Source organism: Manis javanica, chromosome 15 (assembly GCF_040802235.1).
Source record: "Manis javanica isolate MJ-LG chromosome 15, MJ_LKY, whole genome shotgun sequence".
Taxonomy (NCBI): Eukaryota; Metazoa; Chordata; class Mammalia; order Pholidota; family Manidae; genus Manis; species Manis javanica.
The window spans coordinates 44,647,010-44,673,479 of record NC_133170.1 but is presented as its reverse complement, the minus strand read 5'-3'; the positions used below and the strand labels follow the sequence as shown (position 1 = coordinate 44,673,479).

General features: G+C 37.6%; 1 long non-coding RNA gene across 2 annotated transcripts in view; it reads left to right on the top strand.

Moving 5' to 3' along the window:
* The window catches only part of LOC140846530 (uncharacterized), a 135,767-nt gene that overhangs the window by 77,259 nt on the left and 32,038 nt on the right, over nucleotides 1–26,470 (top strand). The window contains exons 4-6 of one of the 2 annotated variants that reach the window (XR_012125706.1): nucleotides 3,262–3,367; nucleotides 6,229–6,283; nucleotides 18,092–19,548. This is a non-coding gene — a long non-coding RNA (uncharacterized lncRNA). Of the gene's footprint in view, nucleotides 1–3,261; nucleotides 3,368–6,228; nucleotides 6,284–18,091; nucleotides 19,549–26,470 lie in introns of those variants that run through there. The other variant, XR_012125707.1, reaches the window with a different exon arrangement.

Sequence of the window (26,470 nt, the reverse complement as noted above, 5' to 3'; positions counted from 1 at the left end):
TGGTTCTGTATTTATGTTTTCAACAGTTTGCTTCTAAAATAGCATACTGAAGTATTTCTGAATGAAACATGAATGAGTTTGTGATTTCCTTTGAAGTAATCCAACAGTAGGGGTGTGGGGTTAGGGAAGGGCAGAGATTTGGGAGATATAGCATGGCAATATGTCAATAATTGCTAAATCTGGTGATTTAGGAAAGAGATTTTGATATTTTTCACCTCTACTCTTGTGATTGAAATTTAGTGGTACGAGGTTTTAAGACAGAATCAAGTACAATTATCTGAACATACTGATAAGAAATGAGAGATAGTGAAGAGTTAAATGGGTTATTTCTCTCATGAAAAGGGTTGCCCTAGATACACTGGAAAAGGTTATTATTGGAAGGAATATAAAACAGTGGCAAAGTACAGGTTTGCTTATCTACTCATGTAATATTTATCAAGGCCTAGCAATGCACCAGACTGAAGAATACATAAAAGACCCAGTTTATGACAAACCACGTAATCCAGAGAAATATGTTCTTTTAAAAGTTACTGCAATTAAGAAAAGTAAGAAATCACTGAGTGTTAAACATGAGGAGATGTCAGTGTAGTACTTAGAACTGTCCAATCCAATGTGGTAGCCCTTAGCCTCATGTTGCCATTGAACATTGGAATGTGGTAAAAACTTAAGCAATGTAAAATATTTTTTGTTATACAACTTTATTATTTTAGCAAAGCTACATTTCACTCAACTATTGGATCATGTAAGATATTATTGTTCGATTATACTACACATGTTGGGAACATTCCTCATTTCTAGTATTACACATAAACCTATCATCAATCCATTGAATGTCTGGATTAATTCAGTTTGAATGATACTATTTTTTGTATCAGTGTAACTTTGTAATGGGTTTATTTGAATATTTTATGCAGACAATATGAGCTGCAACAGTACCTGTATAAATTCTAGTTTGCAATTAAAATATTTATTAACTTAATAATTCAATTATTTTTTAATTAGAAAATAAATATGGCAACTGCAGCAGGACAAAATGAAAAACATTCTTGGATTGCAAAAACAATCTTAGGGATAATAAACAAGACAATGTGAAGTGGACATAGTAAATTTGATAAGAAATTTTATCTTGATATCCAAAACGGAATTGAAGAAATTGGTCATCTAAAATAAAAATTAAATGTCAAAAAAAGAATGAATTATTTTTAATTGAATCTAACATTATAACAGTGGTCAGTTTAAAACATCTTGGATTCTTATACATATATAAAAACAGAAGACCAAGAGGTGGTAAAATAAACTCATTCCAATTATGAAAATCTATTTAGTGAGTCACAAGGAAATTATTTTAATATTTTTAGAAAATTGAAAGGTCTTCAGTTGAGCTCTGAAACACTTGCCCATAATATACCTTTCCAACAATATCAAAGATTGTTGACACAAAATTTGAAAAATTGCAAGTACCTTTTTTGTTTTGCTTTGTTTAAGATGAGTCATGGAATATGAAACACCACCCAATTATATCTTTGGGCATGTTTTGCCTTTGGACTTCCAAGTTTATAAAGAAATCTTGCCAATTTGCAGTGTAAAATATCAGCCGTCAGAGCATACTGTGGATGTTCTACATCTTTCAAAGATTTCACCTAGATATTTAAGAAAAATCTCTTTTTATCACTGTGAACAGTGTTCAATGTTAGGGCAAAAGACTAGATTTATTGAGATTTTAAGAGATGGATAGTACCCTTATTGCTTCACTCTACTGTATGACACATGGTGAAAATATTTATGCATAGGCTTTGAAGGAGATTATGAAATGTGTCATAAATACATGAATCAAAACTGGTTTTTGGAACTTCTAAAAAGAAATAGAAGACAGTATATTTAATGATCTTAAGTTCTTTGCCAATTCTCACTGGTTGATCTCTGGTGAGTTTTAAAAAGATTTACTGTTATCTCAAATTCAAAATTTTCTTGAAACAAAAGAAGTGCTTGCCAAATATTCAATAATCAAAAAAAAATGGCAACATGAATTTGAATGCTTTTGCACTGCATATGAACAAAGTAAATGTAAAGATTCAGAGAAAGGAAGAATGCATTTGTGAACAGACCAGTGAGGTACTAGAATTTATTGTGAAACTAAGACATTTTAACATTTAAATCAATAATATTTATTTTACAGATTTTTCTAATGAATCAATATGCAAAGTAGATAGTGTCAATGTAAGTACATGGCTCCTGTTACATTTGTTCTGCATGGCTCAGATCCAGGAAAAGGATGTAGTTAGAATATATATAGCAAGACAAAAACTCACCAATATTTAGTATCTGCCACCAAAAATTAGTCAAGAAACGTCTATGCTTAAAATAATATGTTCATATGGGTACAGCTGACGGGGAAGTAAGAAATAGAAGAAAGCTAGATTGTTCCAGATAGGCAAAAAATAGGAATGCAGAGGAAGGATAGTGAGCAGAGAAGAGGAGGGAGAGATTAGTGACAGGAGGTCCCAGATGAAATTGGCAGAAATTCTACAGTGACACTGTAAGACACAACCATACTACTAATAAACATTTTGTTGTCTTTAATATGGATGTATGCATGAACACACATATCCAGCATTCCCACAAAAAAAAAAAGAAACCTTCAGTAAATTCTGTACATATTAATGCTTTGCATCAGTCATGTTTTACGAGAAATCAAAGAAAATTGACGTTCTGACTCGAGACTTCAGCAATGTATAAATGAGGTGCTGTTTAGGGCCCCAGAGATGATTCTGTGATTCTGTCCCTAATTCAGTGGATGCCTCAGATCAGAGACAAGATTAACCAGGAAAAATAAGCCACTCAGGACACAAAAAGAAAACCAAAGGGATATGGTTGCCCTTTCAGTGGTCGTCCAAAATGACCAGTGCACATCGTCTGGATTCACAAAATTTTGTTTGCATCAGGAAAAGCACAATAACTCAGGTGACTTCAGTTACTCTTTTCCAGTTAATTTTTTATTATCCTTTTAAGATTTTCCACTCATTCTCATGCTGACCTTAGTTACCAATATTTTTACTTACTCTAACCAAAAGCAGAAAGCATTCCAAGAAATATTTTCCCTTGAAAACCAACTCCAGAAAAAAAAGTTGAGTGAGCAGTTTGTAAAAAAAAAAAAAAAGGGGGGGGGGATGAGATTAGATTTACTTACTGACTGTAATAGAAATTGTTAGTTTTCCCATAAATATGTTCTTCCTTGCCTCTCATAGTAATAATCTCTTCAAGTTTTAGCAGGCACATGAATGTTTATGACAGAGCATTTCTCAACCTCCTTTGGAGCCCGTCCTGGATCCCACTGAGTGCTGACTGAAGGCTTGTGAGCAGACCTAAGGTGTGTACTTTCTAGGACACACTCTCCCTTCCCCACTGTGTCGGCCCAAGTGCTTCTATGAACTGTAAATAGTATTGGATTAGAGCGATGCTCTGGAGATGGGAGAGCAGTAGCTAGATCTGGGTTCCAATATGAGAAAGATCTGATCTAGCTCTGAGACACTTGTGTATAGATTGTTATGTATTTTTTTAAATTTTTTATTAAGGTATGATTGATATACACTCTAATGAAGGTTTCACATGATAAAACAATATGGTTACTACATTCGCCCACATCATCACGTCCCCACCCACAACCCAATGCAGTCACTGTCCATCAGTGCAGCAAGTTGCCAGAGATCCACTATGTCCCTTCTCTGTGATACACTGTTCTCCCCGTGATCCCCACACTATGTGTACTAAACATAATACTCCTCAGTCCCCTTCTCCCTCCCTCCCTCCTTCCCCACCCACTCACACCCCTCCCCTTTGGTAACCACTAGTTCATTCTTGGAGTCTGTGAGTCTGCTACCATTTTGTTCCTTCAGTTTTGCTTCATTGTTATACTCCACAAATGAGGGAAATCACTTGGCATTTGTCTTTCTCCACTTGGCTTATTTCACTGAGCATAATGTCCTCTAGCTCCATCCATGTTGTTGCAAATGGTAGGATTTGTTTCTTTCTTATGGCTGAATAGTATTTCATTGTATATATGTATCACATCTTCTTTATCCATTCATCTACAAATGGACACTTAGGTTACTTCCATATCTTGGCTATTGTAAAAAGTGCTGAGATAAACATAGAGGTGTATATGTCTTTCTGAATCTGAGAAGTTGTATTCTTTGGGTAAATTCCAAGGAGTGGGATTTCGGGGTCAAATGGTATTTCTATTTTTAGTTTTTAGAGAAATATCCATATTGCTTTCCACAATGGTTGAACTATCTTACATTCCCACCAGCAGTGTAGGAGGGCTCCCCTTTCTCCACATCCTCACCAGCATTTGTTGTTCTTACTCTTTTCGATGCTGGCCATCTTTACTGGTGTGAGGTGATATCTCACTGTGATTTTAATTTGCATTTCCCTGATGATTAGTGATGTGGAGCTAGATTGTTATGTTTTTAAAAAGTTGTTTTAGTGTTTAAACCATTGTTATTTTGATTCTCTGTTATATGAACTAATCTTAATCCTGCATGCTACTAAGTTCAGGAACTAATGTAACATTTTGTTTATTAATACCTATTTGCACAATCTTTTTAGAAATTTCATATAACCAAAATTATACATTTCTGCTAAGAACACAAATCAGTATTTTGTTAAGAATATAAATTAAGTATACAAGTTACAGAAATAAGGCACTTATTTAATATGGCTGGTGAGATAAGTATACAGATACTAAAGTTTTACAAACAGCCTGCTAGTCTGGGGCTAAGAGAATTTAATCAATTTGTTTATTGTTTCCTCCCTGAACAGAAACTTTCTGTAGTGTAATTCACCTTCCTAGTATCTGCTTTTACCTGTACTTGTAGTTCTGATAACCACTCCAATCAGCACTTGGTGTTTTGCATTAAAACACTCTATAATCACCCTCACTTTACCCTAAGATGCTTTTTCTCATCCAGAGCCTCTCAACTAAGAGGTTCTCCCAGGCTTTTAGTTTCTTGATATCATGACTTCATAACAGCACACTAAACTAAGAGAGGAAAACATACAGAGATTTATTATTTTACATACATGTGAATATTTGAATATTAATTACTGATTAAGTTGCAGTTAAGCTCACTAAGGGAAGGAAAGCAATTCATTGCTATTGAAAAAAGGCTGTCACAGATGTGATGCTCAAAATGTAACTATCATGCAGTTTGGAGGACTTCCATTAAAAACCATAAGGAGGAAGGACATGATCTGAGAGGAGTCAACCACAGCTCAATCCTTACTCACTCCCTCATTCATCCATCCATTCATTCATAAATATTAGTGAATGCCTAAAATGTTCAAAGAATGGTACTATGATCTCATTGTCTTCCCCCAAAATTCAAATGTTGCAATTGTAATGCCCAGTGTCAAGGTATAAGGAGATGAGGCCTTCAGGAGGTACTTAGGTCACGGCGTAGAGCCCTCATGAAGGAGATTAGTGGCCTGGTAACAGAGAGCTCGTTAGTGAGAAGTTGGTAGTCTGCATCCTGGAATAGGGCTTTCACCAGAGCACAACAAAGCTGGCGCCCTGGTCTTGGACTCCCAGCCTCAGAAACTGTAAGAAATAAGTTTCTGTTGTTTATGAGTTACACTGTCTGTGGTCTTTTATTAGAGCAGCCCAAATGGAGACTAAGACAAACCATTTAAGTGCTTTAGAAACAGTCTCTTTCCTCTTAGAGCTGGTATTTTAATGAAAGAGACAGACGTTTAAAAAGCAATCACCTAATTATTTAAATTACTTTTTAAAAGGACTGTGAAGAAAAATAGAAATGCACGATGTTATGAGAACCTATCCAGTGACACTAACCAGGCTTGGAGAGTCACAAAGGGTTTTTCTGAGACATCAGTGTTTGAGCTGAGCTCTGAAGCAGGTAATAGGAAAATATAGAAAGAGAGACCATTTGGGTTAGAAGCAAACCACCTTCTGAAAGACTCAAGCCAATTAGAGCGCAACACTTTTAAGGAACTCAAATTGACTTCCAGGCTAGAGTAGGAGAGCCAGGGGGTTGGCATGAAGTTGGTGAAGTAGACAAGGGCCAGAACTTACCATACTGGTCCAGGGAGGCCAAATCGATGATTTTGTACTTATTCCAAAGACAATAAAAACTATTTAAGTGGTTTAACACAGTGATGGTGTTATGTGCATACTCATGAGGTGACATAATTAATTATGTGTTTGTGTTTCAGCTTGGCTGCAGGGTAGAGAATGGGTAGAAGAGAAGAGAGAAGATAAAACAAAGAGGTCAGTAAAGGACATCTGCCAGCTGAGAAATGACAGAGGTGTGAGTATGGATGTTGATAGTGTAGGTGGAGTACGATGAAGATATTTCACTTATTCGGAAGTGACAGTATTTTGGACATGGTAGACCATGGAGAAAGGGGTGTCACAGCTAACTTTCAAGTTCTAGTGTGCACAATAAAATATAAAATATGGTCATTTACTAGGAAAGAGCACACTGGAGGAAAGTGGCTTTAGTAGGAAGATCATGAATTAAACTTTGAATAAATTGAGTCTGAAATTCCATTAGTCATACACAGGCAGTATAGTTAAACAAGGCAGAAATATACACAGGTCTGAACTATTAAAAGAGGTATACGAAGGAGGAGAGGAAGAGATAAATATTGAGATAGAAACAGAGGCAGTGATAGAGATAGAAATAGACAGAGGTTGATGGAGAGGATTATCCATACGGAGGTAGTAAATGAGGCCATTCATTTATTCATTTTACAAATATGTACTGAAACCTTCTTATGCCAGGAACTGGTCTAAGCACTATAGATACATCATAAACAAAACAGATTAAAAATTCCTACCTTCATTAGTTTCATTCTATTGTTGACAGACAAGAAATAAACATAATTGATAGGTAAATTATATAATATATTAGAAAGTAGTAAATATAATGGGGTGGACAAAAGCATGGAAACTAAGATTCAGAGTTCTGAGAGTGGGCACTGCAACTTTAAACAAGATGATCAGAGTGGGTTTAATCGAGAAGGTGACATTTGAGCAAAGACCTGAAATATGAAAGTGTTAGCCATGTATGTACCTAGAAGCTGAGTATCCCAGGAGTAACCATGGCAAAGATCCTAAGACAGGAAGACACTTGGTCTGCTCAAGGAACATAGAAGTCACTGTGGCCACTGCAAAATAAATGAGGAGGAGAGTTGTAGTTAAAGTCAGAACAGAGGAAGCAGCAGCATGCAGTGCAGAGTCTTGTAGGCCATTGTAAGGGTATCAGTGTGCACTCTGAATGAAGATGGGAGTCATTGGAGGATTTGAGAGAAGATTGATATAATCTGATTTATATTTTTAAAGGACAACTCTGGATGTTGTACTGAGAGTAAATGATAGGGTGACCATCCATCTGTCCCAGTTTTCTTATGACTGAGGGGTGTCTTGAGACATATGACTTTCAATGTTAAAGCCAGGAAGTGCCAGGATGGTTGCTCAACTTAATGGTAGTGAGAAGATCTAGAGCAGAAGTAGGAAAACCAACTCAGAGGCTATTACAATAACTTCCCTAGCAATCTTGGTGTTTATAACCAAGATGGAGACTGTGGAGTTGACAAGAAGTGATCAAGTTACAGATTTACTCTAAAGTTAGAGACAACTGTATTTGCTGACAAACTGGATAGCATGATGTGAGAAGAGAGGAGTCAAGAATTCCTCCAACTGTCAAGATGGGGACCAGAAGTGAGGAGTGATAGCAGATCATGGCACTGCAAGATATGCCTTCTCTTTAAACAATGAATTAGATATCCATCCATGAACAAAAGTATCTTTATGGGGGTTCTGGGATTGCACCATAAGCCAACAGACCTGGAAGGGGTCTTGCCTGCCTTCATATCTGCAGATAGACCTCCACAGAGACTGTAGAACCAGCAGAGCCAGTGAACCTGTCCCAACCCTCCTCACAGCAGTTGGGAAAAATAAAAACTTGGAAAGAGCTGACTGGGCAAATTCCATGGACAAGAGAGAATTTTCAAAAGTCCAGACTTCCTAAAGGGAGATTTTGGCACACCATCAGAGTCAAAAAAATTATGAGTTTGGTCACAGTAGAGTTGGTAAGAGGAAATTTCCCTGTGCCACCCCTCTAAAAGGCAACACTGTGTGGGGCTGAATTATCCTGTGGAGATGAGCATATTTTCATGAACCTCTTAGCTGTTTGGATGTCTCCCTGGGAAAATGTCTAGTCTCTCTGACAATTTTTTAATTAGGTTTTTTGATCTGTGCTGTTATTGCGTTCTTTTAATTCAGTTTTTTTTATTAAGTTATCACTGATATATAATCTTGTGACGGTTTCACATGAACAACATTGTGGCTACTACATTTACCCATATTATCAAGTGGCCCCACAACCCATTGCAGTCACTGACCATCAGCATAGTAAGATGCTATAGAATCACTATAGAATCACTACTTGTCTTCTCTGTGCTATACTGCCTTCCCCGTGACCCTCCCTCTATTATGGGTACTAATCATAATGTCCTTTAATCCACTTCTCCCTCCCTCCCACCTACCTTTCCCACCCCCTTCCCTTTAGTAGCCACTAGTCCCTTCTTGGAGTCTGTGAGTCTGCTGCTGTTTTGGTCCTTTAGTTTTGCTTTGTTGTTATACTCCACAAATTGGTGAAATCTTTTGGTAGTTGTCTTTCTCCGCCTGGCTTATTTCACTGAGCATAATACCCTCTAGCTCCATCCATGTTGTTGCAAATGGTAGGATTTGTTTTCTTCTTATGGTTGAATAATATTCCATTGTCTATATGTACCACATCTTCTTATCCATTCATCTACTGATGGACCCTTAGGTTGCTTCCATATCTTGGCTATTATAAATAGTGCTGTGATAAACATAGGGGCACATATGTCTTTTTGAATCACTCATTGTGTTTTCTTCAGGTAAATTCCTAGGAGTAGAATTCCTGGACCAAATGGTATTTCCATTTTTAGTTTTTTGAGGAACCTCCATATTGCTTTCCAAAGTGGTTGAACCAATTTACATTCCCACCAACAGTGTAGGAAGGTTCCCTTTTCTCCATATGCTCTCCAGAATTTGTTGTTTCTTGTCTTTTGGATGTTGGCCATCCTAACTTATATGAGGTAATATCTCATTATGGTTTTAATTAATATTTCCCTGATAATTAACTATGTGGAGCATTTTTTCATGTGCCTGTTGGCCATCTGAATTTCTTCTTTGGAGAAGTGTCTGTTCAGATCCTCTGCCCAATTTTTAATTGGGTTATTTGCTTTTTGGGTGTTGAGGCATGTGAGTTATTTATACATTTTGGATGTTAACCCCCTATCAGATATATCATTTATGAATATATTCTCCTATACTGTAGGATGCCTTTTTGTTCTACTGATGGTGTCCTTTGGTATACAGAAGCTTTTTAGTTTGATGTAGCCCCATTTGTTCATTTATGTTTTTGTTTCCTTTGCCCAAGGAAATGTGTCCAGGAAAAAGTTTCTCATGTTTATATTCAAGAGATTTTTGCCTATGTTTTCTTTTATGAGTTTCATGGTTTCATGACTTACATTCAGGTCTTTGATCCATTTCAAGTTTACTTATGTGTATGGAGTTACACAGTAATCCAGTTTCATTCTCTTACATGTAGCTGTCCAGTTTTGCCAGTAGCAGTTGTTGAAGAGGCTGTCATTTCTGCATTGTATATACATGGCTCTCTTATTGTATATTAATTGGCTGTATATGTGTAGTTTTATATCTGGGCTCTCTATTCTGATCCATTGATCTATGGGTCTGTTCTTATGCCAGGACCAAATTGTTTTGATTACTGTGGCTTTGTAGTAGAGCCTGAAGTTGGGGAGTGTATGAATTCTTTATACATTTTGGATATTAGCCCTTCATCTGATATATGGTTTGCAAATATTTTCTCCCATTCTGTAAGTCACCTTTTTTTATTGTTTCTTTTCTGTATGCAGCTTTCTAGCTTAATGTAGTTTTACTTCATTTTCCTCTTGTTGTTTGTGCTTCTGATATCATATTCAAAAAAATCATTGTGCAGATCATTGTCAGGGAATTTCTTCCCTATGTTTTCTTCTAGTTTTATGGTGTCAGGTCTTAGGTTTAAACTTTTAATCCACTTATGTTAATTTTTGTGAGTGATGTAAGATAGGGGTCTACTCTTATTTTTCTGCATGTGGTTATTCAGTTTTCCCAGTACCATTCATTGAAGAGACTCTCTTTTCCATATTGAATGTTCAAATATATAAAAACTCATATATATCTCAAAAAAAAATAATCTGATTAAAAAATGGACAGAGGAACTAAACAGATATTTTTTCCAAAGAAGACATACAAATGGTCAATGGGTACATGAAAAGATGCTCAGCCTCACTAGTCATCAAAAAAATACAAATCAAAACCACACTGAGATACCATCTCACACCAGTGAGAATGGCTATTCTAAAAAAACAAGAGATAAGTGAGTCAACCCTTGCATACTGTTGGTGGAAATGCAAATTGGTTTGCAGTATAGTGTTTCCTCAAAAGATGAAAAACAGAGCTATCATATTCCTAATAATCTCATTTTTGGGTATGTAACCAAAGGAAAGGAAAACAGGATGCTGCAGAGATATGTGCACCCATGTCTCCTGCACGTGGTTCACAGTAGCCAAAAGAGGGAAACAACTTAAACATTCATCAACATAAGAAAGGATAAGAAATGTGTATATAAATACGTAACTGATTATTACTCAGCCATGATAAAAGGAAATCCTGCCATTTGAAAGGACAACATGAGTAGACCATGAGGGCCTTCTGCTAAGTGAGATAAGTCAGGCAGAGTCAGACAGTATGATATTAGTTACATATGAATCTTTAAAAGAAGCCAAATTGTTAAAAACACACTAAAATGGTAGTTACCAGAGGCTGGGATGACGGGGAATTGGAGACCTATTATTTAGGGGTACAGGCTGGGAGTTAATAGATAAATAAGTCCTGGAGATCTAATGAACAAGATAGTGATTATAAACAACAATACTATATTACATAGTTGAAAGTTGCTAAAAGACTAAATCTTAAGTGTCCCCACTACAAAAAAGAAATGACAGTCATGTGACATGACAGAGGTGCTAGTGAACACTCTGGTAGTAATCATATTGTGATAAATAAATGTATCAAATCAACATGTTATACACCTAAAACTTCAACAATGTTACAGATCATATAGCTTGATAAAAATAAATTTTAAAAATTGATTGAATTTTTAAAAATGGTGAATTTTAGGTGGAAAGGTTTGTTAGGGCATCTTGAGCTGGAAATGTGCATTAGACAACTAACTGAACATATTCATTAAGCAGCTAGATGTAGGGTTTCAGCTAGGAATCTGCTTTAGAGAAATATAAGCAAGGAGTTTGTGTTTAAAGCCATAAGATTAGATGAAATCAAGGGATTGATGAGGAGAGACGAGGTCCAAGGGCTAGATATGGAACTGCATACATATAAAGTATATGGAATGTAGGAATCCCTATATTTAAATGTGTAACAAAAAGAAGATGGTGGGGCAAGCAAAACTTGAAGGGGTGGGGAGGGGGCAGAAATACTGACACAGGAAGAAAATTAGCAGAGGAATAGAGGCCAAGGGAAAAATTTTAAAGTTGACTCACTCCAATAATTCAAGGAAAAGACATTGTTCTTTGGCCACAATCCAAGATATGAAAAATAATGTCCAGAGCTAGTTTCAAATCCATCTCAACTGCCCAGTGATGATTTGCATGGCTACAACTGGCTTTGGTAACCATACATTTAAAAGTCAGCCAATCAGCAACAGACTCATTCAAATAATCTTCCAAAGCTGACTTTTTACCTATCTATCCCTAAATACTCTCACTTCTGAAAATCTGTCAGTCTTTGCATTCCTCCCCAGACTCTACTGATTATTTAAAAATACTGTTTTTCAAGCATTGTTCTCCCTTACTGAGCACATAACACATTCAGCTTTCTGTTTCAGATAAAGAGGCTACTGTCTCTTCCTTTGAAAATGTTTCAAATAGGAGGGAGTGACCCATGTTTTGAATATGAAGAAGTTAAAGGAGATGAGGGTGGAGAGCGTCCCTGGATTTATCAATATGGAGATTATTGGTAGCTGTGCAGAGTCATTTCTGTGCTGAGTGAGTCAGACTGCAGAAGTCTGAGCAGTGAGTGGGAGGTGATGAAAATGGAATCAGGGAAGAGAGAACATTGCTTTTTGTTTTTAAATAAAATTTTTACTTTAGAACAGTTTTCAATTTACAGCAAACCTGCAGATAGTACAGAGTTCTCACATACCCCACACCTAGTTTTTCTTATTGTTAACATCTTATATTAGAGAATCCTGTAAGATATTTCACTGTAAGCAAAAGAGGCTGTGGTAGCTGTGATTAAATAGAGGGGAAAGTGAGGTTAAAGGGCTTTGCTGTTTGAGTAATCACCAGTCCTGTCACTGGTTGTCTCCCCGTCAGTTTTTATAAAATGGGACAGACCTATGTGTAAATGATGAGCATAATCCTGAAGACAGAGTGAGGATGAAGATGGCTCTGTGAGGAATACCTTAGAGAGCATAAAATTGACATTATTTATGATTTTAGACAAACCTGTTTAGTCTCATGCATACCACATGGTTCAGGACATTCTAAGTTCTAAGGCACCTTTCCCTTCTGAAAAATGGACTTTGGCCTTGTAGATGAAGTGGTCATTACCAGCTCATGTCCACTGCGGCTATGATCTCTGTGCACCTGGCTGTCCATGTAATTTCACTTCACATCTTTTATCCCACCTCCAAATGCTATCATTTGACTGATAAGCTCCTGGGGCTCCTCCTCAAAAGATGAGAGACCCTGAAGATGAGGGACTTGACAACTTTCTTTCAGCTCACTTCACTCCAGCACAGTAGTGGGGTACAAAAGTGAGACCCAGTATTTATTGTCGTCAACCTGAGTTGTGACTAGAACACTTCAGTTCCTCCCAATGATGGTAAATGTATCATCTGGGGTATTTGTGATAACAAATAAGTGAAACAGATTGATGTATTAAAGACTTTTAATCAATACGATCTTTAAGAAATCTTAGAGACTTAAAAGTCAAAAGTGAAGATTTTAAGAGAGAAGTGCCTGAGACAAGAAACAAAAATGCTACGGAATACATCAGGAAAAGGTCAGACAAGTGGAGGAGGGCAGTTTATAGGCCCCAGCTTCTGGCAACAGCAGGCGAGGCCAAAGGTGGAGTGTCACATGATGCACCTTCCTTCTCCTTCCTGCCTTAGGGCGTTTCTTCCATGGCAGGGAGCCAGGGGCATTTTCTTCTTCAATTTGATGGTCCTAATTCATATTTCCCTTCCTTTCTCTAAAATCAAAGCTTATATACAACACAGCCAGCTTTTCCAAGCTAATAGGATGGTAATATTAGAAAAGGCACACACAGGTGGGTCAGGAGGCCTTGCACTGTTGTAAGAAACAGCTTGTAAGGTATGTGAAATTGGGACTCAACAACTGGGTGATGTCCTTATTTTCTGCTTCACTGCTCCTCTCTGACTGAGCCCCTTTCCCTGTGTCTTACCTCTTTTTTCCCTCACTCTGTACCTGTATTGCTGAATGCTGATGAGGTCTGATGTGGGTCAGCTCCAGCTCCTCATTTCAGGTAATTTGCTTGGGCACTAAATTCTAGCTGAAACTGCACAAAAATCGGTGGGCTAAACATCATCCCCACGGACAGGGAAAAGAAACTCCCCACAGGGTAGAGAGTGGTTCTGCAAACTCTCTCAGCTGGAAAAACTAATGGAAATATGCAGAGGAGAGGAATGTGACTGGAGAATGACGAACATGTGTGTGAGATGTCGTGCTTATGTCATTCTCTAATAGAGTTAGCCAACTTCAGAGGACAGCAAGCATACCCAAAAAAAGGCTTATACCACCAATTGGCTTAAAAAATCCAAGCATAAGTGTCACACAGATGGCCAGATCTGCTACATGTGATGATTCCACTTTAGAAGTACAAACCAGTCTATCTGGAAGGGGGAAGAATCTCAGGACACAGAGAACATGGAAATGTTCAGCATTGCTATTCATGCAACACACACACACTAAGACACCTGAACACCAGGGACATTTTCTCAGGTTGCATTCTACTTTTTTTACATGCTGTTGTCTGCAATCTCAGTCCCGGCAGGGCAGCGTGGGGCAGTAGACAGAGCCCTGGGGCACAGTCCCCTGGACGTTGATGCCATGGTTGGCTCCTCTGTAGAGCAACACATGAATCTGTGCAAGGTACACCATCACAGATCCAAAATCTAGGATAGAAACATTAGACAGGCAAGTGATTTTTGCCCCATTTTGTTAAAAAGGAAGCTAACTGCCACAGAAATTACCATTTGTTGAAGGCTGTAATGATGGGAAAGAGTCTAGGTATTTGTTTTTTTCTTTAAAATGGAGATAAAATTTGTTTCACCAGCTTCAAAAAATATCATGGAGGAGGGACATATGCCATCAGTCTGTGAAATATATAAAGCATTATGCAAAAGTAAGGGGGTGTTACATGCAGAGATCTGAGTGCTTTTGAAAGGAAAAATGTGTAAGAAGAAAAAGCATAAATTCTATCATTCATCTAGCTTCTCTGCACCATGTCCCCCACCCCAAATTGCTCATGTCTGTGAAATATATAAAGCATTATGCAAAAGTAAGGGGGTGTTACATGCAGAGATCTGAGTGCTTTTGAAAGGAAAAATGTGTAAGAAGAAAAAGCATAAATTCTATCATTCATGTAGCTTCTCTGCCCCATGCCCCCCACCCCAAATTGCTCTGGCCTAGACAGAGTTGTGTCTTTGAAGGTTAAAATCCCTTCCTAGAGGCAGCCCACAACCAGTGATTAGTCAACGAGGGCTATAAAGGCCTGACCCTCATCCCCAGTGTGTAGGAAAGTGATGAACAGCTATGCCAGCCATTTCCATCTGCTGGATGGGCTATGAAGTCTGTTGCAATTGCACCACAGCCCGAGCTTTCCTGCTGCCCAGGACTCTGCTCCCAAGAGCATGTCCTGACAAACCCACCATGCACAAGCGTCTACTTCAGAGCACACAACCTTCCTGGGGAACCTGGCCTGTGACACTATCTTTTTTCAAAGATATTGAGTGTTTTTTATAAATACCGTTTTGGTCGAGGTTCAATTTTGGTGTGAATGAAAGCAGCTGTTACTCCCCCACCACTGCAGTCACTTCCTGTAACTGCAATCACAGCGCACCCAGGACGGCAAGAGCCTGAGTAAGTAGGTGAGCGCCCTCTGATATAGGCAGCTGGGAGGATGTGCCATATCCCAGTCTCAGGGGCACCTCTGTGTCCTTCTCCCTCACAAGTCTGAGATCATCAAGTCTGTGAAGCACACCAAAGCCCGGGTTACCTGGCTGGTCAAAGGTGTACCCAGAAATCCTTGGCATAGTAATGCTGTGAAGGTGGTCAGATGAAACGGGTTTACTGTTCTCTCTCCGTCATGGCCATTTTGAGAAAGAAGAAACTAAATCTTAATAGAGTTAATTAAATTATACAATGGCTCCCCTTTTATTAAATAGCAGAGGTGAAGCATGACTGAAGCTCTGTCTAAAATTCTTGCTGGGCATTTCAGTAAACAGTCATGAAAAGATCCTGGTGCTCAGGGGCAATGGCCTAATGTAGGTGCAAGAAAGTGGTCCCTCAGGGTATGATCTGTGAGGGATGCCACAGACCTGTTGAGTGAGAGCGGACTTGGAGAAAAGGGAGATTCTGGAGGAAGTAGGTATATCCTGGACTATCCAAAAAGGAGAAGAATTGATAGCTTAAAAAAATTGCAAAATGCCTCCTCCACCATCCCACGCCAATCAGCTCCGAAGCACTAGGGTAGAGGCAGAACTGAATGATAAGGAGAAAAACTCATTCAGGATGAAAGAAAGAAGCCTCTGTAGCTCGCTGAAGCAGAGCTGAAAGGACTCAGAAATAGCAAAATGAATGGTGCCCCCAGAACTGTGGTTCTCTTAAAACTGAGCTTGGGGTGGAAAGACCTAGCTTTCTAGATGCTTACCAATTGCTGTCACACCTTAGCCACACATTTACCCATGTTCCTTCAGGGAGCTGTGTCAGGTGAACATGCAGGCAAAAGCCTAGTACAAGGTGGGCTATGATGATAAATTGTTCTGCATAATGACGTTCCATGTCCATGCCCCCACTGACAAGAAATCATATATATCCCTGCTTTGTTAATCTGGCTGCAAAGATTTTGTCAGGCTCTGCCGGGTGCAGAGAGCTCCTTCCTGAGCCCTCAGGCATGACTAATCATATCCTGGGCTGTCAGGTCTGGATCCTGAGCAGAGGAGAGGCATGAATCTCTTATTAAAAGTTATGAACCCAAATGCAGAGACTCCAGTCTTTCAGTGTTTCAAGAAAACTTATATTGTCTGAAGCCCCCAGGCTGTATGCCAAACATACATCTGCATGTGGCATTCAACTGCAGGCTACTTTTACCTTACAACAGCCATAGAACTCGATGGCTTATCAAGTGTTTTACTATTGTTTACATCACTAGAGTTTGGGAAGGTAGGTAAGATAAATACCATTGTCATTTCATAGGTGAGGAAAATGCAATTTACACAGGTGAGGTGAATTGTTTCTAAACATATACACAGGAAGTAGAAAAGACTACATACTGATCAGAGCCCCAGACTTACTGTCTTTTCAGCAACCTTCCTTCTATGTCAAATAGACTGTTTCTCTGCCAATGTCTTCTTGTCCCGGGTGACTGATTCTGTTCTCTTGACCCCTGACATCCTGCTCTTTTCAACTTAGTGGCTTTAATCGGTTTACACAGCTCTTGACTTAGTGATGGGCTTCACCTTATGCTTCACTCTTGAAGTCATCTTCAAGCCCTATTCACTGCTGCTGAGCCTCATTGACACCCAACTAAAAATAATAGTGTGTCACACAGATGATTGCATTTCTCTGTATTTAAGTCAATGCCAATGGAATATACAAAAGTGAAATTTGAATGTAATAAGAGCCTTCCTTCTTAGAAGGAAGCCTGAAAGGATTTATCCATACTTTGACTCTTTTCATGTTTGCTGGTTTCCCTTTGTGGTTCTGATAAGCCAAGTCCTCACAAAAGCAAACGCTGCTCTAGCGTATCTGAGATGGGAAACACTAAGCATTGCTAGCAGACAAGGAAAGTGTTAAGTGGCCACTGTGCACCTCACTCTGTAGAAGGATCTTTATATGTGTTGTCTCATGGTATATGTAAAGCAACAGGAAATTATAATTGGAAATGATACAATAAACATAAGTGATATGGAAGTGATTCATTTTAATTGTCAGTCACCCATGCTTTGAAAACTAGAAGCTGGAAACTTAGAACATTCTAATAGGTGTCAAAGCTCAGCCATTGGAAGAGATAGATGTTTCTAATTAGCCACAGTAATAATAAAAATATCTACCATTTTCCTGAGCTATGTTGTGCCAGGTTCTCTACTAATAACTATGAATATGATATTAGCAATACTTACAACAGCCCTCCAAGGTAGGTTTTAGAATATCAGTTTACTATACTTGATGGAATTAGGATTTAGAAAGATCACACAATTAGAAGGTAGTAAATACAGAATTTAAGCAAGGTGAACAAAGAAGGATCACATGTAACAGAGAGGCTCCAAGGGTAACACTCATCCAGGTCACGTGGCTCCAAAAGGCACTGAACTAGGCAAATAGCTCACACAGGGCCTTTATAAATGCCCAGGGCACATACAGGTTTGACATAAGATGTTTCAGGTAAACAGAGAGAAGGAACTTAAGGGTCGTGTTCCCGCTAAGTCATAGCCACTATGGCTGCACTGAGAACAATGAATCTCTCATAGAGTCTCCTCTATGGTCTCCTTTACCTCCATGTTTTTATATTTTCTCTATTCTTTCAGGGGAGGAATTAATTTTCCTTAGTTTGGTTTTGTTTCAGCTACCTTCTTTTCTTTTTCCTAATACATTTCTTTTGAAAAATTACAACTTTACCTTGGCTGAATGTGATGGGAGTTGTCTGCCTTCTACCCAGGGGGTGTAGTGAGCCCAAAGAACATGTGGAGTGGAGACCGCCTCAGCCCCAGAGGAGAGCTGGTGGTCTGCAGGAAGACGGGCACTGAAGAGACAGAATTACAGACAGCTGTGATAAACTGTGACCTTCCTTCCTCTGATTTCATTCTTTCTCCTTCATTCACAATCCTAACAAAATTCCAAAGTTTCACTCACATGCATTCTCAAGAAATATCCACCTAATCTCCCAAACTTCTTAGATTCAGGAGTTCAGGGGATGGGGTACAACTGTCATCTTTCTACTACTATGTTTTGAAAAAGTCCCATGTTATGTTTCACTGTGTATCCAAAAAATGTGCAGGGAGAAAGCAAGCCTTCAATAAGTTGTAATTTATTCCTCAAAGGCAACTCTGGACTTACTTCAATCAAGGCAACCTTATAGCTCTGAAAATCAAATGGAACACACACACCCACTGGAACTTAAGAGCTATAAAAAATACAGAAACTGAACCCCAGGCTCCCCACTCCTCAGAAATTAACAGTGTCAAGCAGGAAGGGGGTCTGCATTTTTGTCAGACTAGCTCTGTGTTCTACTGTGGGTACAGTAAGAATATGTGGCTTTACTTCAGCAGTTTTCTTGGCCAGAGAATTTGCTTCCTTTACTTTGTGAATTTGCTGAGTTCTCAGGAAGGGCAGCTAAAAAAATCAATGCCAGGTGGCTCTAGAGGAAATGTTTCCAAGTATTCTGATGTTGTCAGTCTCACCACAAGAGGGAGAGCAGGAGATGTGACATCATCACTGTTTATTGACATAGAAATGAAACATCATATCCCCTCTTTTCCCTGAGTGACAATGCGAGGTTCAAGACAGAAGCTGACACATCTCCTCCTTAGTAGTAATTTTTGTTTTTGGGAAGACCGTTCCCCAGTGGCATCCCCAAATGACTCATACAAAATGGATAACTATTGTGGAGTCCAGGTTTAATAAGGTGAAAAATACAATGTAGAGTCCACTGTCTTGAAAGGCTCCTTAATTAATGTATTCCTTCATTAAACACTCATGTGGGAAGGGTGACATTTAATACATAATAAGCACTGTGCTACATATTGGGATTCAAGTATGAATAATGATAAAAAATAAAGACAATAATATGAATAATTGCAATTCACATATACTAAATACTTACTGGTATTCTGTATGCCAGAAATTTTGTCTGAAATTCACATACATTTTCTCATTAAATTGTCTTAAAAAATAACCTTGTGATGTAGATATAATTATTGTCTTATTTCACAGATGAAAAAACTCAAGCTTAGAATAGGGAAGTATCTTAACAAAGGACCCAAAGGTAGAAAATAATGGAACCAGGATTCAAGTCCAAGTTGATGGACTCTAGACTTCATTACTTTGCTACCTCACCTAGAGGTTTTCATGAGATTTGGCATATCAGGGAAGGTTCTAGATATTGTATTTTGTAAAGGAGGGAGACCTGATTGGGCACAGTCAACTTTAACATGAAAATACTACCAAAGGTGATCATACACCAACCCAGCTTCTCTTTAGTTCTACTGTAAGTGAAGGGAGTTGGGATTGACTGCTCACCAGGAATACTGAGTGGAATTTCTTGATACTGAAAAGGATGAATTATAGGCTCAAAGAATATCAGATTTGTATGCAGCAGACTTAGAGATCTTCACATCACTAGTATTCAAAATACTTGCTTTAGTATACAATCATATTTATTTATATTTAGTTTAGTATAAAGATATGTTTTTATTTCAAATAAAAATTTGCCTATAACTGCATGTTTTTTTAAGATATTTCTAATGGAATAACATTCAGCCATAAAAAGTAATTAAGTATGGATACATGTTAACATGTGAAAACATTTAAGTGAGAGAAGTCAGTCACAACAAAATAAATACTATGTAATTATTTCAAATGAAATTTTCTAGAGACATAAAGTAGATTATCAGTTGCCCAGAGTTGGCATGGCAAGTGAGATATTAGGGTGATAGCTACAGAACACAGAGTTTCTTTTTGAGGTGATAAAATTTCTATAGTTGACTGTGATAATGATTGCACATATATGCAATATACTGAAGAGCACAGAATCGTATGCTTTAAATGGGTTACTTGTGTGTGTGTGAACTATATCTCAGTAGGGCTGTTTTTAAAAAAGAAAAGCAGAAGTAGAAAGCATGGAGCCCTGCTTCTATCAGCCCCATGCTCAGTGAGACTCCTGAGTCAGTTCTACGGAGTTTTAAGTTTCAAAACAAATAAACCACTCATGCTATTTTAAGCCATTTTATGAATGACAAAATAGAAGCTTTTCATAAAAATGTACAAGATAGAGTAGAACAAAAACTTGATTTCCCTTCCTCATTCAATCTAACCTCAAAGATTATTGATGGGTTGGTCAAGTCAGAGATGCAATTAACAATAGATCACATTGCTGCTGTTTGGAGCTTTCCTTTTGATGATGGAAAAGATTATAGATCAGAGCCCACAAGAAGTATCTCTTTGTCCATTCATTTGGAACAGGAAGACAGGCTTGGAATTGTATACAACTGGGGGACAACCCTCTTCTAGAAAGACCTGAAACAAGTCAATTTAACTCAAACTTAAGGGAAAATACTTTCCTCCTTTTCTTGCCTTGTTGTTTCATAGAATTATCTTTCTTGTTGTTGAAGTGGTATTATATCATGCTATCTCCTTTTCCTTCTAAGAGATTACTGAAGATGGAGCTATCCCCATCTCTTTCAATAGTCTATTTCAATATTTCATGTCTAAGACCAGTAATGTCCAGTCAAAATCATCCCTACTCCAGTTAAACCAAGTTACTGTTTCCTTTGCGATCTCCAGAAATAGAGAAACATATCTTCTCTGCACTTAGAGTCTTTGTTTTCTGTATTTCAAGTCTGAACAAAAGTAAAAGTATCTTGCTGCTAGGATATGCAGCTTCTGACCTCCAATTTCATTCTAATGAAAACATAAGTAAAAATAAAAATTGTTGATATGCTAAAAAATAAAACTGCCACATAACCTACCATCAGAATTTTGCCTGCCATGACCATTAATTTAACAGTAATCAACCACTGGGGTATTGGGAAGGATGCTTCATGTCAAATCAAGGTTTCATCTCTTGATACAATTAATATTTTATATAAAAGGAGTGGTCATGACATACTTTTGCTTTCCCTACTGTCCATACCTGATCCAAGTCTGCATTAATAAGAATATTACATTATTGTTCCTCTTCCAGGGCAGTGCTGGTTTGGGAAAGAGGAAAGCCTAATTTCAAGTGCAGGGAGCTACCGAACCCATAGGAAACTCTTTCGGTCCAGTCCTTCCTTCTGGAGGAAGGGCGTTAACACTCTCTCAGGTAGCTGGTTCCCACAACCGGGTGAATTCCGGGATCCTGTTCCGAGCATTCTATTCCTTTCTGACTGTCTGCAATGTGTATTCAGGCCTTCTGCCCATTTTTGAATTGGGCTTTTTAGGGAAAGTGATGTTTGGAAAATGGCAGTATAAGAATTTCTAGTGCCCATTCTCTTCCAAACTCATCAATTTGAACTATCTGTGTGCAAAATTATCACCACTAGAGCTAAGGATTCCATGTGAGACATTATAATAGCCGAGTGAAGTGCCAAAACAAGAAACACACATTGAGGAGAGTAGGAAAGAGATTCACATTAGCTCATCTCTCCTGTGTCAAACCCCAGCAGCCCAGCATGAATAGATATTCTTCCCTTAGGAGCAGGAGAGTGAAGTGAGGGCCATGGACCTCCCATGGATGACCCAGACTTAGGTCAACTCCTGCACCCGCAAGTACCTTCTGGGATATTCCTGCACACCCCAGACCCTGGCTCATCTAGCCACCTGACAGTTCCAGTGGCCCCAGGTAACTGCTGTGACACCAGACTCCTGGTGGGCCACCATGAACCCAGCCCCCTGCCCCATCTTGGCATCTGTCAGCTCCCATAGCCCTGGGTGCTTCCCATGGTAGCAGGTGCAAAATCAGCCCCTACAAACCCAGGCTCCTAGCTGGGCCCAGCACTAGGCTGACTACTGTAGACCCAGGCTTTGCCTCACTCTAGCAGATTGTCATACGTTTAAAATAGACTCGTATCAATGAGATATTTTATGTTAGAGTCCTGACAACCATCAAATAAAAACTTTTTACAGAGACACAAAAGACAAAAAAAAGGGAATCAAAGTATATCACTGTGGAAAATCATCAATTCACAGAGAAAGACAGTAAAAGAGGAAGAAAGGAACAATGGAAGTACAAACCAGCCAGAAAATAGTGAGGTGGCATTAGTAAGACTTTATCTAGCAATAATTACTTTAAATGTAATCTGAAAAAATTCTCCAATCAAAAGTCACAGAGTGGCTGAATGGATTAAAAAACAAGACTCAGATATGTGCTGTCTACAAGAGATTTATTTCAGCTTTAATGACATATGAAGACTGAGAGTGAGGGGATGGAAACTGATATTTCACGCGAGGAGAAACTAACAGAGAGCAAAGGTAGCTATACTTATATCAGACAGAATAGAAGTTGAAAACTAACAAGAGACAAAGCAGGTCATTATATAATGACACGGGTGAATTCATCAAGAAGATATAATAATTGTAAATATCTATGTACTTAATATGAGAACACTTACATTAAGCAAATACTCAAAGGTCTGGAGGGAAAAATGTGCAACAATACAACAATAGCAGGGGACTTCAATATTCTACTTTCAACAGTGCATAAATCATCCAGCCAGAAAATCAATAAGGAAACACTGGATCTGAAGTACTTCATAGAACAAATGGGACTAATAGACAAATACAGAACATTCCATCCCAAAGTATCAAAATATACATTTTTCTCAAGTGCATATGAAACATCCTCCAGGATAGAACATATATTAGACCAAAAACCTAACTTTAGCAAATGTAAGATGACTGAAATCTTACCAAACATGTTTTTCTGAACACAACGGTATTAAATTAGAAATCGATAGCAGGAGGAAAACCAGAAAATTCACAAATAGGTGGCATTTAAACAACATGTTGCTGAACACTCAATGAATTAAAGGATAAATCAAAACGAAAATCAAAGAAATCTTGAGACAAATGAAAATGGAAACAAAACATGGCAAAACTTATGGGAAGCAGCAAAAAAAGAACAACAAAAAACTTCTACAAGGGAAGTATATTAGCAATAAACTCCTACATTAAGAAAAAAGAAAGATCTCAAATAAATAACCTAACCTTACACTTCAAGGAACTAGTATAAGAATTAAGCCCAAAGTTAGCAGAAGGAAGGAAATAAGAAATAGCAGAAATAAATGAAACAGACCAGAAAAGCAATAGAAAAGATCGATGGAAATAAACTAGCTTTTGAAAGGGTAAACAAAATTGACAAACTTTTACCTAGACTAAGAAAAAAAGAGAGAATACTCAAATAAAATCAGAAATGAAAGAAGAAATATTAAAACTGACATCACATAAAAACAAAGGATCCTAAGCAACTACTATAAACAATTATAAGCCAACAAATAGGATTACCTAGAAGAAGTGGATAAATTCCTAGAAACATGCAACCTACCAAAACTGAATAATTAAGAAATGGAAATTTTGAACAGATCAATTACCAATAAGGAGATTGCATCAGTAATTAAAAAACTCCCAACAAAGAAAGGTCCAGGAGATAATGGCTTCACTGGTGAATTTTCCAAACCTTTAAAAAAGAACACCAATCCTTCTGAAACTAAAGTTGAAGAAGAGGAATTTAAAAAAAATTGAAAATGAGGGAACATTTCCAAACTCATTTAAGAGACCAGCATTATAGATGCATTTGCATTATAGGTGCACAAATTCTCAATATAATACTAGCAAGCCAAATTCCACACACCATGGTCAAAGGGCATTTATCCCTGGGATGCAAAGATGGCTCAACATATGCAAATCATTAAAGGTGATATGCCATGTTAATAGATTGGTCTGAGAGGCCATTTCAGCCATGTTAATAGATTGGAAGAAAAAAATCATATGCCCATTTCAATAGGTACAGAAAAAGGCATTTGAAAAGATTCAACATCCTTTCATGATAAAATCTCTCAACAACTTGAGTATAGAAGGGATATATCTCAACACATAAAGCCCATATATAACAAATCCACAGCTAACATCACACTCAATAGTGAAAGGTTGAAAGCTTTTCCTCTAATATGAGGAAAAAGACAATGATGCCCATTTTTACCACCCTTATTCAACACCTGGAAATCCTACCTAGAGCAGTCTAGTGGGATAGAAAAACAAAAGACATCCAAATTGGAAAAATAAAAGTGAAATTGTCTGTTTTCAGATGATATGATCTTACATACTAACAAAGGTCTGAAAAATAAAATCGTCCCATTTATAACATAAAAAATAATAAAACACTGAAGAATAAATTTAACCAAAGAGGTAAAAGATCTGTACAATGAAAATAACAAGATATTGATGAAACAAACTGAATAAGACACAAATAAATGGAAAGATATCCTGTGTTTATGGGTTGGAACAACTAATATTAAAATATCAGTACAAGTCCTATCAGAATTCCAATGGCATTTTTTACAGAAAGGACAAACAATCCTAAAATTGATAGGGAACCACAAAAGAAGCCTAACAGCCAAAGCAATCATAAGAAAGAAAAGCTGAAGGCATCATAACTTCTGCTTTCAAACTTCATTACATAGCTATAATAAGCAAAACATTATGGTACTGGCATAAAACCAACATATAGGTCAAGAATGAAATTCAGAGCCCAGAAATAACCCTCCCTCCCCAACACACACAGTCAACTAATATTTGACAAGTGTACCAAAAACACTGAATAGGGAGAGGACAGTCTCTTCAATTAATAGTGGGAAAACTGGATATTCAAAAAAAAATGAAATTGCACCTCTATCTTATTCCATTCACAAAGTTAACTCAAATGTATTAAAGACTTAAATACAAGACAAAAAACTATAAAACTACTAAATTAAAACATAGGGAAAAAGCTCATCGATATTGTCTTTGCAAGGCTTTTTTGATATGAGCAATAATCGACAGGTACAACTATTCAAAAACTTCTGCACAGCAAAAGAAACAATCCGCAAAATGTAAAGGCAACCTACCTACGGAATGGAGGGAATATTTGCAAAACACATATGTGATAATGAGTTAATATCCAAAATACATAAGGAACTCAGTAATAATTTATAAAACAATAAGAATCAATCAGTATTTAAAAAACATATAATCTTATTTTTAAAAATGGTCAGAAGACTTGAATAGACATTTTTTTCTGAAGACATCTAAATGGCCAACAAGTACATGAAAAGATTCTCAACATCACTGATCATCAGGGGAATCAAATCAAAAGCACAACTTAGGACACTGTACACTTGTTAGAATGGATATTATCAAAAAGACTGGCAAGGATGTGGATAAAAGGGAACCCTGGTGCCCTGTTGGTGGGAATGTAAATTGGTGCAGTCCTTAGTAAAGTAGTATGGAGCTTCCTCAAAAATTTAAAAATAGGACTACCATATGATCCAGGAATTCCACTTCTGAAATTATTAAAGTAAATGAAGTAAAAGTAAATGAAATACTCATTGCAGCATTATTCACAATAGTCAAGATAAGGAAACACCTAAATGTCCACTGAAGGATGAATATAAGAAAATGTAGCATGCACACACACACACACACACACACACACATGAGTAATTTTCATCCATAAAAAAGATGGAAATCCTGCCTTTTGTGACAACATGGATAAATCTTGAGGCTCTCATTCTAACTGAAATATGACAGAGACAAGTATCAAAGATTCTTATACGTGGAATCTAAAAAAACTGAACTCCAAAAAAGAGAGCAGCATGGTGGTTGCATGAGGACGTAGAGTGGGGTGAACAAACAGATGCTGGTCAAAGGGAATGAACTTCCAGCTCTAAGATGAAGCTCTGGGGCTCTAATGTACAGCATGGTGACTATAATCAACAACAAAGCATTATATACTTGAAAGTAGTTAAGAGAACAGACTTTATACGGTATTACCACAAAAAGAAGTCATAGTAATATGAGAGGTGGAGCTGCTATCTAACCTTCTTGTGACAATCATTTTGCAACATACATAAGTATCAAGTCATCCCATTGAACACCTTAACTTTATGTATGTTATATGTCAATAATAGCTCAATAAAACTAGAAAAATAAATAGGACTCTTATCATTCTGGAGAACTTAAATATTTAGATGCCATTAGTACTTGCCTGAATTTTTTCATTGTTTTACTTTTAGCCTTTCCATGTGTTTTACATATGCCTCTTCACTAAAGCATAAAGCATTACTGTTATTGTCTTTTCTTTCAT